This window comes from Rhineura floridana, chromosome 3 (genome assembly GCF_030035675.1).
Source record: "Rhineura floridana isolate rRhiFlo1 chromosome 3, rRhiFlo1.hap2, whole genome shotgun sequence".
Lineage (NCBI taxonomy): Eukaryota > Metazoa > Chordata > Lepidosauria > Squamata > Rhineuridae > Rhineura > Rhineura floridana.
In genome coordinates, this window is record NC_084482.1 from 54979391 (window position 1) to 54994020 (window position 14630).

Genomic DNA, 14630 nt, shown 5'->3' on the forward strand with positions numbered 1-14630 from the left:
TACCACCCATTCTTGGCCCCTGGTTCCAATCGAGGTAATTTAGCTTCAATGGGGGGAGATTGGAGATCTGGGTTCAATAACTCCAGCAATAATCACAGCAACTTTTCTCCCTCCCACTAAAGTAATGGCCCAACAGCGGAAAACTGGTGGATTTTGGAGATCCCCTCCATAATCAGCTTTGGTACATGCTTAGAAACTTGGGAGAAAATATGGATCAATTTCACAAGCAACTCACTGAGGTTTTGCTGAATGCTTTAAACAGGAGAGCACAGGCACAGGCTCCTGATATGGCCCCCTCCACCTCCGCTTCTGTTCCCCCCCCCCACTGCTCTCCTACTGCCACTGTCCAGCCTCACTCAGAAGAGCAGAGGCAGGCCATACAAGTTGTTCACAATCAAACCTAGGGTTGCCCAGTTCCTGCTCCTCCAGTCACAACTGTGTCTATGTTAGTGCCAGCTTTGTGGGGCAGAATGAATGTGGAGGCCACCACTTGGGAACTGGGAACAGTGGCCAGAAAACCAGGCTTGGTTTTTTCAGATGAACCCAGCCTGCAAAAACCAGGGGTCTTTAGTGCAAACTCTGTAGATATGGGGGGAGGCGATTATCTCCTAAAACCGTGTGTCACGGATCACACTGTAAAACCCTCTTTGGCACAAAAGGAAAAGGTTTCTTTAACCAAAGAAGTTGAGATTCCAGAAACAGTTGAAACCAGAAGGGCTCCTGTTATTGAGCAAAGTCCTGTTAATGCCCTTAAAGAAGAACGTGCACAAACATGCACTGTCCCTTCAAAAATTGTGGCTAAATAAGTGCCGGACGAATGGGGTAGATCCATCGTGAAGGCTTCAGTGGGAGAGCTGGGATGTGTAGCTCATCTCTTAATTGACACAGGGACCTCTGTAAATATATTAGACCCAGAGTGGGTTAATAATGGCAAGCCTATGCAGAAAAAAGTAAATCTCATTGGATATGGAGGAAAGTCGGAGGAAGCAATAATCTGGCAAGATGTTCCTTTTACATTAGGGACGCTAAAAGAAAAAATGGAGAGTGCAGTGCACATGGGTAGAGAGGGAGGCATTTTGGGAGCCCCCTTCTTACATTCACATCATCTGACGGTGGACATGGCTAATGGAATCTTATGGCAAATTCTGAATGGTCCATTGGAAATGTCTGCTGGTCAATGGTGTGCAGCTATTAAGGCCCCATGCCCACTGGCTCTTGTGGAAGAGGACCCTTAGATACAGGACTTCCCATGGGTGTGGACCAAAAACAAAATGGAATGTGGAAAGGTGGAAGCCAGTGTATTGATAGAAGGGAACGCCCCCCCTCAAAGCCAGTATATATACCCACTACAGGTGGAAATAGGCATTCAGAAAACCACTGAGGCCTTATTAGAGCAAGGGATGATAGTAAAAATGCAGTCAGTATGCAACTTCCCGTGTGGCCCATCTTAAAAAAAGAGGGACTTAACCATGTATTGCCTCACACTGAATTATTGAATTTTGAATTCCTATACACTCCCCATTGTGCCAGTAGTGGCCAATTATAATGAAATAATTGCTGCCGTGGCAGCAGGATCCCGCTGGTTTTCTGTAATTGATTTGGCTAATGCTTTCTTTGCTATCCCATTAGACCCACCCTGTTGGTATAAGTTTGCCTTCAGTTTCAAGGGTCAACAATTTTCATTCACCAGAACCCCCAAAAGGTTTAACTCCTCCCCTTCTATCTGCCACTCCTATGTGATGCGCATGTGGGAAAAATTAAAAACAGAATCACAGAGTCATGTGATTTCTTATGTGAATGAGATTTTAATACATTCACCCACAGAGGACTTAACTAGGGAGGTCACCCAAGAAGTGCTTTCTATCATACTAGACACTGGGTTCAAAGCTAGTCGAGAAAAACCTCAGTTAGTACTGACCAAGATGAAATATCTTGGGGTCTGCTTAGGGGAAGAAGGTCATTTTCCTGATGCCCAACAGGTAGAGATCATTTTAAAACTTCCCACTCCCACAGATGTGCACACTTTAAGGGCCTTGCTGGGAACTTTAAACTTTCCCAGAAATGTTATTGAAATGTTTGCAGAAAAGGCCAAGCCCTTATACAAATTGCTCAAAAATGGAGGCTTTTAGGAAGCTAAAGCAGGACTTGGCTTCAGCTCCTGCTCTAGCATACCCATATCTCAAGGTCCCATTCATTATTCAATTGGCTACTTCAGAAACCTGTGTGGGTGCCACCTTGTTAGAAGAACAAGTGGGAACAAAAAGAGTAATTGCCTATGCATCCAAAACTTTGGATGATGTAGAACAAGGGTTCAGTCCCTGTGAGAAGGCATGTCTTGCACTAGTGTGGAGTTTTAAACATTGTGAGTTCATCATAGGTGGAGCTAAAGTAATTGTCCAGACAACACAAGTACATTATTTCAGGGAAGATTCAGGATGGACAAGTCAGTAATCCCAGGATAGCCCAAATGGACATTGGCATTAGTAAATAGGGGTGTTAGCTTTCAGAAAGAATCCAAGGTCTCCCCAGTTCCATATGGTTTGGTGGTAGAAGGGGAGGAACATACTTGCCCTCTCCCTATTACCAACTATGAGGAATGGCCAGTAAAGTGGGGTAAATTCCACTCAGTGGCTATGCAGGAAGGACTTTCTGTGTGGTATACCGATGGCTCCTCATTTATGAACGGGGGTGCCAAAGACCGGGTTTGAGGCAGTGCGGGTGCAGGATAACCAGATCCTGAGTGGGCCTACTCTTCCACATTCTGCCCAAGCCGCAGAAACACAGGCAATCTTGGAAGAACTAGAAGCAGAACCCCCTGACACTCCCTTAGCTATTTTCATTTATTCAGGTTGGGTAGTGAGGGCTGTAGCTGTGTGGCTCCCAATCAGGAAAACCAGAGGTATGGTCACTGCTGATGGGAAACCAGTAGCACGTGCAGCGAAGTGGGAACGTATACTACAGTTAATACAATCCAGGCATGCAGACACTTGGATTGCTCATGTCCCAGGCCACTCTAAAAATGGGATGAACCTGCCAAATGGAATAAGCTAGCTGATTCCATAGCCAAGCAAGCTGCTGTTCCAGCCCTCCACAAAAGGAAGGGGGAGGGAGGAGCCTATATCAGCTGTAACCCTTTCTCCAAATATTTTTAAAATATTATCATACCATAAAGCTAGATGTTAACGTGTGCTAAGGTTAGGTCACTAAGTGTTAAAAGTATCAGAAAAACTCCACCTTAACATCTTAATATATTCTGGAACAGAATAGTTATAAATTCTTATATTCTAGCTTTGAATTAAAAAATAAAAAAAATAATCAGCAGCAGTACAAACATGGGATATTCTGAGAAATTGTCTGTGCTACCTCTAACTTTTTATATGCTTTTTTTTTTGCTATGACAAAGTACCTCTTATAACAATAATAAAGAGTAAATTTCCTAAAATAACAACTAGAATTTGGGGCATAAATTCATTTTTGTAATTGCTACCCTGCCAAAGACTAAATATAACATTTCACAAGCATCCTGTTATATGATGAGAAGGAAATGAAAAGATAGAATTAACTTCAGTAATTCTGTGGTCTGCCGTTAGCAATATCTGCAGATTTTATTAGGCATACTCAATTATATTGTTTCCTTTTCATCTGAATTCCTAATGTGAATCCTTAAACTCTATATATTTTTAATGCCTTTATATTCTGTAATTATAGTCTCTGCAAAAAGGCTCAATATTTAAAACAGATGAAAGTGCAGATAATGGGCTACCTTGTTAAGTGACCCTGTGAAGTTGGAATTTATGTTATAGTTTCTATTTTTGCCACCAGTTTATTATATGTTGTTTCAATACATTAAAAATGCCCATCAATAGTACGTTTTATAGTATAAGAAAGGAATGTTGCTATTCCAAGAGTTCTAAAAAAGCTGCAATTAATTATGTTTTAGATCACTTAGATCAGAGCTGGGGGAACCTCAGGCATTCCAGATGTTGTTGGGCTCCACCTCCCATGAGCTCCAACAAACATGGCAAAGGGTCAGTGATGATGGGATTAGAGATTCCAGCAATTTGGAGCAAACCTTCCCAGTCTGCATCCAATGGATCATGCTACAGTTTGAATGTGGATTAAATCATGTATCTGTGAATCTTTCCAGAGCACAGTTTGTTTCAACTTACATTTGTACAAGGTGATCCAAGGGCTTGCCTGGTTATATCTTTATTTTAAACAACGATTTTTCACTCCCTGGTAGCCTTACAGGGACATGGTATGGGGGGAAAAGATGGCTTTCCCCATAGGTTCATGGAGGAAGCCAACATATTCTTCCTAAAATTACCCAGGAAGGGGTGGCATGTCATAATGTACCACCGCTTCCAGGCACTTTTTTTTTTTTTTTAAAGATGAAGAAGTGGAGTGAGCAGTTAGAAATGGTAGTTTGAAAGGAAGAACAAACCAAGGAAGCCCTCCAACCACTTTGTACAACTTCTTCCAAAACCATTTAACTCTGTTCCAAGCATGAGGATTTTCCTCCTAGAAATCCACACAGATTTGGGACAGAATGAACTTGTCAGTCTGCTTGTATGGAAGGAGCACAGACTGGATCAAGACTGTTTCATCCATTTATGGAGGTCTACTTTGGGACAATAATTAATCTTTTGTCTGCCAATTTTCAAATGGCTAGCTCTTCTGTTATTGGATTTGTCTCTACATGTTTCCTGTTTGTCTGTTTTTCTGTAAGTTATATAAAAGGTTAATAAAAAAATATTTTTAAAAAGACTCATCCATTTCTAGATGGGACTTGTGAGTCCATCTACACCTGGAAGGCCATTAGGTTCCTTATTCTATGGATTTCAATGGGTCTACTCTAAGCATGAGTGAGTATGACTTAAGTGAAGTGCCACTGACTGATTTCACTGGGAACTTAGGCAACTAATTTACAGAGCAATCCTAACCCTCCTGATCTGCGCTGCTGAAGAAGGTTTGGGTATGGCGCAGGTGTTTTGTCTGTTGACCTCTGCCACTGCAGACACCCAGTGGAGGCAACAAAAGTGTGACAGTAGAGAAGCTCCCACTAGCAGTAGTAAGCACATAGGGCCTTGAAAGAGGATATAAAGGGGACAGGACAGGTGGAACATGCTTTTATTAAATTATCAGTTGAAGTGTGTGTGTGCGTGCACTCCACTCAAAAAAGATCTACACCATATATTAAAAGCACATCCAATGCACATTTAAATCATATTACTTCACCCAAAGAATCCTGGGAAATGTGGTTTCCCCACTCACTCTGCTGGAGTATGAGTGTGGGGAAACAAGCAGCCGTTGAATGTGAATGGACAGGCAGGCAGAGAGGAGAAAAAAAGAGAGAAAGGTGGAAGAAGGAGAGAGGCTGCCTGAGCTGCTCTCTAGGAATCTCATGGAAGCTGTGCTGTCTGCCAATAGCAGTGTATTTGCCTTTGCTGTGCTCTCCTGGTATTTTTGTAAATAAAGCAAGTATTTCAGAGATACGGAAACTAAAACTTGCAGAACTGTCCCTATGAATTTTTCACTGCTTAGGGAAGTGGAGAATGTGCAATCCATAAATCCATATAGGAAATGGGACTGTGTTTCCTTCAGAAATTGTGATCCAAGATGGATGAAATAATAGTAGGAAATCACAGGCCTGCAACAGTAGTTTAGCAAGCCTGCAGTTGATTGAAGATAGCCTTAGCATAGAGACCAATTGAGAAGGACAGTCTGAAGGTTGCACAGGAGAAGTCAGCCTGACATCAATCCCTGGGAAAATTCTGGAGCAGATTATAAAGTAGTCAGTCTGTAAGCACCTTGAAAACAATGCAGTGATTACTAGTAGCCAACGTGTATTTGTCAAGAACGAATCCTGCCAGACTAACCATATCTAATTTTTTTGATCGGGTAACTTTCCTGGTAGACTGTGGGAATGCTGTAATGCTGTGGACATAAAAAATCTTGACTTCAGCAAAACGTTTGGCAAAGTGCCCCATGATATTCTAATCAGCAAGCTAGTTAAATGTAGGCTGGATGGAACAACTATCAGGTAGATCCATCCACAGTTGTGGCTATAGAATCATACTCAATGAGTGCTTATTAATGGCTCCTTCTCAAAGTGGGGGGGATGTAATTAATGGGGTACAGCAGGGCTCAGTCCTTGGCCCAGTGCTTTTCAACACATTTATTACTGACTTGGATGACAAGGTGCAAGGAATGTTTATCAGATTTACAGATGATACAAAATTGTGAGGGATAGCTAATACCCTGGAATACAGAAACAAAATTCAAAGGGACCTTGATAGGCTTGAGCACTGGGCTGAAAACAGCAGAATGAAATTTCACAGGGATACGTGCAAAAAGAAACAAAATGCACAGTTATAAAACAGGAGATACGTGGCTCAGCAATACTACATGTGAGAAGGATCTTGGAATTGTTGATCACAAGCTGAATATGAGCCAACAGTGCGATGTGGCTGCAAAAAAAAAAGCCAAATGCTATTTTAGGCTGCATTAACCTTGGTATAGATTCCAAATCGCATGAAGTATTGGTTCCCCTCTGTTTGGCACTGGTTAAGCTTCATCTTGAGTACTACATCCAGTTCTGGACACCACACATTCAGAAGGATGCCGACAAAATGGAACAGGTTCAGAGAAGGGCAACAAGGATGATCAGGGGACTGGAAACAAAGCCCTAGGAGGAGAGACTGAATGCACTGGGCATGTTTAGTCTTGAGAAGAGAAGAATGAGGGGAGATACGATAGCCCTCTTCAAGTACTTGAAAGGTTGTCACATAGAAGAGTGCCAGGATCTCTTCTCGATCATCCCAGAGTGCAGGACACAGAATAATGGGTCAACTTACAGGAAGCCAGATTTCAGCTGAACTTCAGGAAAAAAACTTCCTAACTGTTGGAGCAGTATGACAATGGAACCAATTACCTAGGGAGGTGGTGGGCTCTCCAACAGGGGACAGCCACCTGTTGGGTATTCGTTAAGTAGGATTCCTGCATTGAGCAGGGGGCTGGACTCAATGGCCTTATAGACCTGTTCCAACTCTATTGTTCTATGATTCTATGAGACAAGAGCCTTGTTTGATCAGAAGCCACAAGTAGTTAAATGTAACCCAGAAGTCCAGCTATGGAATACCTAGTCAAGACTGGCTGCAGAGATCCATGAGGTTGATATGCATCTGACAGGCCTGGGCTATGGAGTATTGTCTATACAGGAACCTGCCAAGAGCGATGAGGGTCAAAAGCTGGAGGAGCAGTCCTGGGAACTAGAAAGCTGCTTGGAAAGGAAGTGCAGTCAACACAGGAAGTAAGTGCAGGGGAGGACCAAACTAGACCTGTAGGCAAGGAAATTTTTATAGACTACTTTACCCATGTGTACTATTGGAAGAGTTCCATTGGCTCCCTGAGTAGCTAGCAAACCCCAGGGGCAACTACCTTCAGTAGATATAATTCACAGGCCAAAGAATTACTGGAGCGACACGGACATTGGAGCTTCTTTGCTTCTGTTTTGTGATCCTGCCCAGTTTGTGGTTGGGATGATAGATAGTCAATGTAGCTTTCTGTTTGCTTGCTTTTTCCCCTTTTTTAAGGAACTGAGGGTTTTGCTAACTTCCCTATAGTAGGGAGGTTGGGTCTTGTGAATGTTTGGAAACAGCAGAGGAGAAAATGAAAATCTACGCTAGGTAAGCTCTTGAGGTTGTTTTCCGAAATGCAGCCTTTTTGCCTAACCCCCTCACAGGCTGCTGGGGAGATAGAATGGTGGGCTCCGGGAGCCTGTATATGCCACTCTTCAGCTCCTTGGAGGCAAGGCAGGATAAATGGATTTATAGAATCCTTGCCCTCATTATAAGAATTGTAGAAAGCTGCCTTGAACCAAATCAGACCAGGGGAAGAGCCACAGCTCAATGGTAGAGCACATGCTTCACATGTAGAAGGTCCCAGGTTCTATCCCTGGCATCTCCAGGTAGAGCTTAGAAAGACTTTTGTCTGAAACCCTGAGGAGCTGCTGCCAGTCAGTGCAGACAGTACTGAGTTAAATGAACCAATTGTCTGGCTCAGTGCAAGACAACATCCTGTTTTCCTATGCGCTACTGGTCCATCTAGCTCATTATTATCTACATCCTAGCAGAGGCCCTCCAGAGGTTCAGCCTTGATTCTTTCTTAGCCCTTCCTGGAGATGAAAGGGACTGAAGCATGTGCTCTACCACTGAGCCCAGGCTGGCCCAAGACTTTTTGTTTCCGGAGGAACAGGAAACGGGCCCCTCCATGTCCCTAATTAAGGTGGAAAATAGCCAAGGCCAGCTAAGTCAATTGGCGCCTTGGATAAAGCATAAATCAGTAAATTCCACAAGCACCCCTCCCTGGCACTAAAAATACAATAATAATTAACACCCCAAATCTGCTGCCTGGGGCAGCTGCCTCATTCTGACCTCTGATCAGGGGAATGCATTCCTCTTAGGAATCAGATTTGTGTTGGACTAAGGGGCATAACGAGAGCCAGTGTAGTGTAGTGGTTAAGGTGTTGGACTACAACCTGGGTGACCAGGGTTCAAATCCCCAGATAGCCATGAAACTCACTGGGTGACTTTGGGCCAGTCACTGCCTCTCAGCCTCATGAAAACCCTATTCATAGGGTCTCTGTAAGTCGGAATCGACTTGAAGGCAGTACATTTACATTTAAGGGGCATAAGGAGATTCTAAGTTGTGTCGTATGCAGGGAGCAAAAAAGCTGGAGGTCTGAAGGGGGTCTTGTTATGCATACAATTTGTACTTGGGAATGGGTAAAGAGGCAAGCACTGCCTTTTGTCTTGTTAACATCAATTGCAGGAATGGTGAGAGTCTTTTGTGTAAATATCTGTTGGCAGTTCCCTTGGTAATAGATGGTTTCTTGTTTAGAAGGAAAAGAATATTGGTAATAAATTGTTTTTAATTGTTATGAATGTTGTGTTTTTAATCTTTAACATTTCTTGTTAATATGCCTTTAGTATATAGGTAGTAGCCCCAGGCCGTTTAATCAATTGCAGCATGTAGTGAAACTTTTCGGAGAGGGAGAGTAGTGTTGTTGTGAGTCTGGCTGGCTTGCAAATGAGATAGGGAGGAATGGGAGGAAGAGGCGGAGGCGGCGACACCATGGCTGCTTTGGCAATGGGGGGGTATCGTCATGGATGCGCTCCTTGGAGCGGGCGCTGGAAGAGGCGGCAGCCAGCGGTGCCCTCAACCTGAGCGGCAGGAAGTTGGGGATTATCCACCGGGCAGCACCGCTAGCCACGACCTTAGCGATACCATCCAAGTCATACAATATTTCTTCACCACCGCCTCCTCCTCCTGGTCCCAGTCCCAATCCCAGCCCTGCTTCGCAGTCCGGCTGGCCATGAACTTCCAGGGCAGGCCCATGCAGGGTGCCGGGCAGCAGCAACAGCAGAGCCTGGCAGCGCCGGAGGGCCCTTTGGGCCCGTCTCCAGGCAGCACGCCACAGCCGCAATTGGGTCTCTTTAATTCGGCAGCCACCCGCATCGAGATTGGGCGCTTCGAGTTGGTGCACCCTAACATCTACACCCCCACATCTACGCCATCTACGACCTTACTGAGCGCGTCGACGATCTTGCACTCCAGAGCTGGATTCGCGAGCACGTCATCTCCATCGAGGGCCACAGAAATACAGCTGGAAGAGATGGATCTAAAACCATGCAGGAGACGAAGCTGTGACAACTCAAGCCAGAATTTCCAACAAGATCAGAAGGATCCAGTATGATTCCTACAGTATGATACCTACTATTGGAAGCTTGTAATTGCTGTTTTCTTTCTTTTAATGTGTTATCGTTATTTAATTTTGAGAATTGTATTATTTTATTGATGTATTATGTTCTGTTGATGTATTGCTATATTCGTGCTTTTTGTAAGCCGCCTTGAGGGCCTTTTGGCCATAAGGGGGGTATAAATTTAATTAATAAATAAATATTGCGGCCTTTGACAAAAAGATGTTAGGGTTTCTTTAATGCCTTGGATGGTTCCCTGAATGGTCAGTCTCGCCTCTGTGGGATTCAGCCCTGTTATGAGGTAAAGTGAGGCACTCACCTTAGGCAGCGGATACTGGAAGGGAATTAGTGAGCAAAAAGTATATGTGCCATTCAGCTTGCCCTGTGCCCTCTAAGCTAGCCTGTGGCCCTCAGGGGAAGTGGAGACTGCCATCCCATCAACAGTGATGAAGCAAAACTCAACTGCCAATCTGATTGACTTCTGTACATAAAATGGGGGAGGTGCCATCTTGTCCACCTCAGACAGCAAAATGTCTTGGGTCTGCCCAGGATATAGGATGTGGATATAATGTGAGAAACAGCCGTCTGGAGCTTGAATGGGTAGAAGCAGAGAGAATGAGAGAAAGTGTTGAGTTTGTCTGAGCTTTACTGAAACAGGATGCAACTTTTGAATGGCTGTTCTGAAGCTGCTCTTTAGCTGGCTGGCTGTGTTGCCCGCTTATAAGGTTGTACTTGTCTCCACTAGGGATTGAAAGATCTGTCGATTTTGATTCTGTGTTTCTCATTTTTTCAATCTTAAACAGTTCTGCACATTTCTGCAGGAATTTGCAGATTTTTTAAAATCCTCATAAGAATTCTTCCACATTTTAGTGCAAATGTCTCCTAACAAACACATTTTGTTTGCAGTTTTAACTAACATACACAGCTTTGCAAGCAATTTCCCCTAATATAATGCATACTTCTATGTTATTTTCACTAAGATTCATTTGTATGCACACTTTCCCTAATATCTGCATCTTTGTAAGCATTGCTTGGTTGGAGAACTACTATGCATCACAAAATTCAGATAATGGCAAATTTTGAACGATGGCTGTGTTTTGGTTCTCCTGTTTCAGAAAATGTATAATTGACAGATTCACATTTCTTAAAAAGCCACTCATGCAGTTGCTAATTGTGTGAATAGCATTGCATCTGTTTTAGCTTTGTGGCACCTGGAATTAGGTATTTTGTCTAGTAATTCCACATGAGCTCATTTTAAATTGCCTTTGGTTCCCAGAAGCTTGTCTTTCCTCATACTTCCTATCAAAACTCACATTCATGGCCATGTCCCAACCAAAGCAAGTAGCGGAGGAAACTGTAGCTTTATGCATATGGGAACAGGTTAAACCCATTTTCATTTGCAAATTAGAAATTAATTTGTCTGAAATGTCCTCATCCTAATCCTTTCAGAGCTAGTTCATCAAATTCCCAAGTGATCCAATGAACAATGAGCCTGTATGGTCCTTGAAGCCTTTGAACTTCTCAAGGTCAGGTATATTTGTGGTGAAAGCAAACAGAAGTGGCCAGCGATAAGGATCGCATAAAGAGCAGCACTACTCTTCATTGGGAGTAGAATTAGAGTGTCTGCAACTTGTAGCTGGCCAGAGTAACAGGGACCATAATAAGTGGGAGAAGAGGAAAAGGTAGATTAAATAAAGCACTAGAGTGAGATAGGGGTCTGGGGGAGGGGAGTTGCTTCTTTTGTTTACTGATACTTCGGTGGTAGGAGTTGTGGTTTCTTTTGGAGACCCATGAAATCTCTGTTGGTGCTCCCTAATGATGCCATATTATTTATTGCTATTTGTCATGTGTATATGCAATGGTGACACAGAACGGTTCTAATATTGGTATGATATGAAGACAACTGTTGCAGGTCTTAAAGTTCTTCCTTCTATCAGATGAAGCACATACAGGATTCTACCAGCTTTTCTGTTTCTACTCTTATTGTACTCTACTCTTATATGACAGTTCATTGGTTGCAACCTGCAATATTATTATTGCATAGGAACACAGGACCATAGGGACCGGCCTTATACTGAGTCAGGCCATTGGTCCATCTAGCTCAGTACTGTCTACACTGACTGGGAGTAGCTCTCCAAGGTTTCAGAGAGGAGTCTCTCCCAGCTCTACTTGATATTCTGGGAATTAAATTTGTGACTTTCTGTATGCAAGGCAGATGTTCTACCACTGAGCCACATCCCTTTCCTAAATCGTAGATTTAAGATATTTTATTTATTTATTATTTCAATTTATATACCGCCCTTAGCAGAATAGCTCTCAGGGCGGTGAACAAACAAGATAAAATATATCATAGTAAAAAATCACAAAAACATGTACAAACAAACAACAGAAAGCACAACAAAAACGAAATACAACACAAATTAAAATATGAGTTTAGATATTTGTTTTGTCAAGTCCTGGAAAAGGTTGTCAGATCATCCCAGAGTGCAGGACATGGAATAATGGGCTCAACTTGCAGGAAGCCAGCTTTCAACTGAACACCAGGAAAAACTTCCTAACTTGTAGACGGTGTGACAATGGAACCAGTCACCTAAGGAAGCGGTGGGCTGTCCAACACTGGAGGCATTCAAGAGGCAGCTGGACAGCCACATGTTGGGTATGCTTTAATTTGGAGCATTGAGCAGCAGGTTGGACTTGATGGCCTTATAGGCCCCTTCCAACTCTATGATTCTGTATGATTTAGGATGTACTTATTTGGGTGCATATCTATTGTATGTCACAATTGTTTTATAGCATTGTGGAGTTCTACCTTTTTTGTACCATATATATAGTCTTTGTGCATTTTTAATAGAAAAATAATCTGGGCATTTTTAAAAAAAGAAACATATTGAGGTGCTTATTTTATTAAACCCTGGAAGTGTCGTGGTAAATCGCTGTTTATCATGTTAATTAATCTAGAAATTTTTTATTGGGATGAGACTGTGCTGGGACCATCAAGGGGCAAGCATTTCCACCTGTCTTGCCCCACCCCTTGGCCTGGGCCTTATCAGGAGGAGCTGCAGGCTGAGTCGTGCTGCTGCAGGGATGAGACTGTGCTGGGACCATCAAGGGGCAAGCATTTCCACCTGTCTTGCCCCACCTCTCGGCCTGGGCCTTATCAGGAGGAGCTGCAGGCTGAGTCGTGCTGCTGCAGGGATGAGACTGTGCTGGGACCATCAAGGGGCAAGCATTTCCACCTGCCTTGCCCCACCTCTCGGCCTGGGCCTTATCAGGAGGAGCTGCAGGCTGAGTTGTGCTGCTGCAGGGATGAGACTGTGCTGGGACCATCAAGGGGCAAGCATTTCCACCTGCCTTGCCCCACCCCTCGGCCTGGGCCTTATCAGGAGGAGCTGCAGGCTGAGTCGTGCTGCTGCGGGGATGAGACTGTGCTAGGACGATCAAGGGGCAAGCATTTCCACCTGTCTTGCCCCACCCCTCGGCCTGGGCCTTATCAGGAGGAGCTGCAGGCTGAGTCGTGCTGCTGCAGGGATGAGACTGTGCTGGGACCATCAAGGGGCAAGCATTTCCACCTGCCTTGCCCCACCCCTCGGCCTGGGCCTTATCAGGAGGAGCTGCAGGCTGAGTCGTGCTGCTGCAGGGATGAGACTGTGCTAGGACCATCAAGGGGCAAGCATTTCCACCTGTCTTGCCCCACCCCTCAGCCTGGGCCTTATCAGGAGGAGCTGCAGGCTGAGTCGTGCTGCTGCAGGGATGAGACTGTGCTGGGACCATCAAGGGGCAAGCATTTCCACCTGTCTTGCCCCACCCCTCGGCCTGGGCCTTATCAGGAGGAGCTGCAGGCTGAGTCGTGCTGCTGCAGGGATGAGACTGTGCTAGGACCATGAAGGGGCAAGCATTTCCACCTGTCTTGCCCCACCCCTCGGTCTGGGCCTTATCAGGAGGAGCTGCAGGCTGAGTCTTGCTGCTGCAGGGATGAGACTGTGCTGGGACCATCAAGGGGCAAGCATTTCCACCTGCCTTGCCCCACCCCTCGGTCTGGGCCTTATCAGGAGGAGCTGCAGGCTGAGTCGTGCTGCTGCAGGGATGAGACTGTGCTGGGACCATCAAGGGGCAAGCATTTCCACCTGCCTTGCCCCACCCCTCGGTCTGGGCCTTATCAGGAGGAGCTGCAGGCTGAGTCGTGCTGCTGCAGGGATGAGACTGTGCTGGGACCATCAAGGGGCAAGCATTTCCACCTGTCTTGCCCCACCCCTCGGTCTGGGCCTTATCAGGAGGAGCTGCAGGCTGAGTCGTGCTGCTGCAGGGATGAGACTGTGCTGGGACCATGAAGGGGCAAGCATTTCCACCTGTCTTGCCCCACCCCTCGGTCTGGGCCTTATCAGGAGGAGCTGCAGGCTGAGTCGTGCTGCTGCAGGGATGAGACTGTGCTAGGACCATGAAGGGGCAAGCATTTCCACCTGCCTTGCCCCACCCCTCGGCCTGGGCCTTATCAGGAGGAGCTGCAGGCTGAGTCGTGCTGCTGCAGGGATGAGACTGTGCTGGGACCATCAAGGGGCAAGCATTTCCACCTGTCTTGCCCCACCCCTCGGTCTGGGCCTTATCAGGAGGAGCTGCAGGCTGAGAGGTGCTGCTGCAGGGATGAGACTGTGCTGGGACCATCAAGGGGCAAGCATTTCCACCTGCCTTGCCCCCCACCCCTGCTCTTAGTGACATTTGTTTGGGGACTGTCCTTTACCAGGAAGATGAATGCTTTTGGTTTGCTGTTCTTGTTTTTTTTTAGCTTTTATGTTATTGTTAGTTTTTATTGTTAGTCTCTTAATGTTTTGATGTTTACATGTTCTGCTTTGTACGTCGCTTAGAGTGGCTGAC